The sequence below is a fragment of the Mastomys coucha genome, unplaced genomic scaffold (genome assembly GCF_008632895.1).
Source record: "Mastomys coucha isolate ucsf_1 unplaced genomic scaffold, UCSF_Mcou_1 pScaffold18, whole genome shotgun sequence".
Taxonomy (NCBI): Eukaryota; Metazoa; Chordata; class Mammalia; order Rodentia; family Muridae; genus Mastomys; species Mastomys coucha.
Window position 1 is genome coordinate 31106420 of NW_022196900.1, and position 4917 is coordinate 31111336.

General features: G+C 37.9%; 1 long non-coding RNA gene across 2 annotated transcripts; it reads right to left on the reverse strand.

Moving 5' to 3' along the window:
• Positions 1-661: 661 nt before the first annotated feature.
• On the reverse strand, positions 662-2457 carry LOC116095354. 2 transcript variants are annotated; one of them, XR_004120567.1, is made up of 3 exons: positions 2410-2457; positions 1366-1477; positions 662-784 (listed from the first exon to the last, which is right to left on the reverse strand). It is a non-coding gene; the product is annotated as an uncharacterized LOC116095354 (long non-coding RNA). The 2 variants fall into 2 exon arrangements; XR_004120566.1 differs by lacking the exon at positions 662-784 and having other exon boundaries at positions 1207-1477.
• Between the last annotated feature and the right edge of the window lie 2460 nt (positions 2458-4917).

The window sequence follows — 4917 nt, forward strand, 5'->3', positions numbered from 1 at the left end:
AGAAGGAAGGAAGATAGAAATAAAGAGAGAGAAAAATGAATGAAAGCTAGTAGTCAAATAATTCTGTACCTCTGGACCAACCCAGAAATGCTAATTAGAGGGCAGGCATTTTGAAGAGACAATGCTTCAGGTTAGCTGATGTCAGATGAGACTCTGATAGGCCTGCTGTGGGATTCTACTATCACATGATAAAGACTTAATAATTTTGTTTAATGATCAATGAAAGGTGTGCCCTGGGAGAGTCAATAAGTAATTCAGTTGTTCACATGGTATCTGGGACTAACATAGTGTAGCCTAAAGGATCATTGCCTTTTATATTTTTTGGTCAGTAACAATCTGAGTCCTATTGTTTATCTTAGAGAACTGAAAACTTTTCAGGAAAATGAAAGGCTTATTGCTTACTCTGTGTCAAGACTTGTTTGGGAATAATAGAACAGGTTTCTGTGTGAACATCTGACGTCTCTGATCAGCCTCCTTCACCTTCCCTTCATCTCAAGCACACCACCCCTGCCATTACAAAGCTCTACTGAGTCCTCCATACACGAGCCTTTTCATTATGGAATCCTAGACACCCATTAAATTATTGAAGAATGCCCTGTTATATTTATTGCAGTGAGGGCCGATATTGAAGCCAATTGTTGATTTTCATGTATGAGGAACACAGAGTTGTTGGGTGGGTGCCAGTGCTCTATCAATCTCTCCAGGCCACTTTGACCTTGGGATATGTAAGACTTGCAGACAAATTGGAGGATCAATGAGTTGTCCCTCTTGCTACACCAGCTGGCTGTTGAGAAATTAATATGAGGATCACTATAAATAAAAGATGATATGGCTTGTAGTGTAAAATATTAAGGATGGACAGAATGTGCTCAAGGAATCTAAACAAACCATAAAAAACTAATATAGGGCATCTTCTGAAAAAAATCCAGATTTTGAAGGTGATCAAGCTGTTGCATGATATGTATCTCTTTACACTAGCAAATAGAGGGAGTGCAGAAACACTGCTGAAATGGTGTCCCTTCTCTTTGTCATCCCTCAGAGCTTGGAGTTTATTTTGGAATTAGAGGGATTATTTATCCCTGTCTTGCAGGAGAAAAACAAAGACAGAAAGCTAATTGCTTGATTGAAGTTTTTGCAGTTAGCTGCTAATGGATGCAATTTGTAAGGTTTACTTCTTAATTATACTAATACCTATCAGAAAGATGCTTAATAAAATTATGGGTTTTACTCATTCTTTTTAACATGTGTATAGGTGTTAACCTTGTTCATCTCGTGTTTCAGCAGTCATGTTGGTGAGTCTTTATGAGTGCAGCTTCCAACATACCTAGGAGAATCTCACAGAAAACTTCCAGATTCTTCTCATACCTTTGCAATGGTCCACGAGACATAGGTGATGGAGTATTTTTGTAAATGTATCCACTGGAACTGGGGTACCCAACTCTGTATTTCAATTTGTCTTGATTTTCCTTGATAGTCTCTGTGTATTACAAAGAAAAGTATCCTTGCTTAGGGCTGAAGAATACACATATCTGTGGGTACAAGGGCAAATGTTGACATTGCTACTAGTGGTTATGCTGGATTAGGAAGAAATAGTTGTAGGTTCTTCTGCAGTATCTGTGATTTTATTAGCACTGAGTAGTGATCTAAGTTTCCTACCAAACATGTTTTCCTTCTTGTTGAGTGGCCTCAAGCCTACACAAAGAACTAAAGGTATCTATGGAAAGTTGAGAACAGGAGGAACAGCCTTCCCCAAAGAACGCACAAATTGGTTTTCCACCACCAAATAGTTATGCTTGAAAACATACATATAATTAATGTTTTATGGTCATAGTAGGTTATTTTTAGAAACATGTATGTATATGAATATATATCCAAGCAATGAATAACAAAAAAGACCACAAATTTGAAAAAGAGCAAGCATAAGTATATGGGGTGGGGCTTGGAAAGAGAAAAGGGAAGGGAGACATGTAATCACATAATTTCAAAAAAAATAAAATCCCTCACTTCTGGGGAAGAAGACCAGATCTCTGGATTTTTGGGGGCTCTCAGATATTTCTTAGAAGAGAACTTATTTGACATCATACTGGAAGCTGTAAAAGCCTATGGTCTTTTTCAATCTGCTGTCAAACCAAATACCCACATATGACACTATAGAAATTCTTGGTAGATATCATTAATGGAGCACATTTGATTCTGTGTATCAAAGAGGATCTTATCCACACTCCTCTGGGGATCACAAAACCAGAGACTATTAGAGACCAACAGAAAATTTGGGAAGGCAAAAAGAAAGAGCTGGTGTATCAGAGAAATGGATAAAATGAGTTGTAAGGAACAACGTCTTGGCCTGAAAATGGAAATAAAATTGAGACATAGTTAATTTTATCTAAATCTTTAACATCTTTTGGGTACCTCTTGGATATGACTCTGTTCTCTGGGTTTATCTGGGTTCATGTTCAGCTCTGCCCTTTCTGTGACATCACAATAGTAGAGACATGACTGTTACTGATACCAGCGAGACAATTTTTTGTGCACACCTTGATTCACAGCCTCTCTTGGCTGTGCTTCATGTGAGCTATTTGTATTCTACCCATACATTCAATTTGTATTTTCCAAAAAGTATTTAATATCTCATCTCCAACATCATTTGAGCCTATGTTTAGTGTCTTCTCATCGCCACCTGTTAATAATCAAATGTGATCATGAGACATTCAGTTCAGATGCTAGACTTCTGGGAGAAAATACTAAAATACTCTTGAAGCAAGAAAAAGGAATGATTATTTTATTTAAACAGGTGCAACTTACTGGGTGACAAAGACTAAGTCTATCTTTAGCTAGTTAAAAAGAATTTCCAATCTTACACTTTTATTTTTACTTCTTAAAATAATGTCTTCTGTCAGTGTTGGCCTCTGAGGTTAAAATGAATGTGTTACAGAACGGGAAAGATTAGCCATCAATGCCAATTCTCTCTGTAGTACTTGCCTCACTTGAGAAATGAATAAGATCACTTTAAATAAAAGATAAAGGATGATATGGCTTTAGTAATAGGATAAGCCATTCACAACTTGATGTATCAAATTAAGCCAAATTAACCATTTAGGATAAATGGGGGATTATTGTTTTTATTCTCAAGAAAAGTACTAGTGCAGAAAAAACCCACACTTTTAAATGAAGGACTCCAAAAGGACAATTCCATACCTTTCTTTTCAGATCATCTCTTCCAGACACCTGCATGGTGAGATTTGCAAAGAGTTTCCCCCTGGCAACAGAGGTAGAACAGTCACTTGGCCCTTTACATGGATTCAGTAACTAATCTTACTGGTATATGTGGTTGCTGCCAGCTTTGTGTAGGGCATGAAATGGTGTTTGCATTTCAATCCAAGAGCTGTGCTCAGAAACTTTGCCTTCCCTTAGGAGCTACACAAATCATTCATTATATTAAAATGAGTATCAGCTCTGCATTAAGTGCATATGTATCCCAGAGGTTCTTCCAGGAATGCATTATGTAACACAGGGGCTTCCAGTTTATACTGACAAAGGCTTCAAACCCTGGGCTTCAGAGGTTTATAAACAAGATAACTACAGTAAATTTCCCACTCCCTTGACCAGACAGTCTCCCTAAATTATGTCTGTTTCAGAAAACTAAATATAGCTAAAAACAAAAGTTTCAGTTCAGAAGCAGCAGTTATTTTATGTGCAGAGATAGGAAGCCCCTTTCTCTAAGTCCGTTAGGCATAGACTTCTTCCCGTGAACTTTTGATCTTTTCTCTAACCCTGAAAGAACATAGATATGGATTGAGTGACTCATAATTTTGGAATAGTGCAGTGAATTATTTATCACAAGCAATGGGGGAAACAGTAGAGAAGTAAGAGAGGAGATGTAATTTTAAAATATCTTTAGCTGGAGGAGGCTTGGCTCACTCACACATGAGTATATGTGGCATGTACAGTGACATTCAGAGAGGTCTGCATTAGTAAGAAGAACTCTGGACACCGTTGCTGGCAGAGGCAGATGCACACCTGCATGTCTACCATGGAGGAAGAAACAGATGTGTGTCAAGACCTTCTAAAATGAGAGCTGTAAAGAAATTGCAGGTGAACAGACAGAAATTCAAGGCCTCCTGTGCTGCACTTCTGGCAAAATAGTCCTCTGAGTGAGCTCTAGCCAATTTCTAGCTGTGATACATGAAGCTCACATCACAGACAGGCCACAGTGTTTGTTTTTCTTGCCCATATTTTAGAGTAGATATTGGACATGCCTTTGAAATGTCTGCCAGTGTTTGTCAAAGGTCAGGCTTCTGAAAATGATGTTGTGAGAGCATCAACATGGCTCGTGGAAGGAAGGCTCTGAGTTGAGGACCCTATAGCACAAGGGGAACAAAGATGGCTGTAACCTTTGGGAGGGTTGTGCTCTTGTTAATGCAACCAGCATCCCTAATGTGACCTCAACTTGAGAAAGTTTTTGAATAAGAAATATACCTAACTCACTATAAGAAAATAGGTATGTATATACTTGGGAACCAGTTATTATTCCCTTGTGCATTATTTAGAATGTAAGCCTTTGACTTCTTTTCCTTTAATCTGTAATTCAGCTCCATATTTCCTGGAATTCTTAGCACAAGTACCTCCTGTTTTAACTGGATATTATTCCTGGAAAATTATTTCACAGATAATTTTGTTTTCTTAAAATGAAGCTTAAATATTACCCCATGGTGAGTTCTAAGGATGTTTTGCTCCTTGTACTTCTTGTAGAAGAGATAGGACAGAGCTCTGTCTACATGGAATAGCTGTCTATGTCTGCTTGTTACAGAGCTAGTACAAAGTTGTCACAAGAGTCACCATGACTGCTGGTGACTCAAGAAGTTAGACACCAGAGAACCAAATAACCCTATTAAAAAATGGGGTACAGAGCTAAACAAA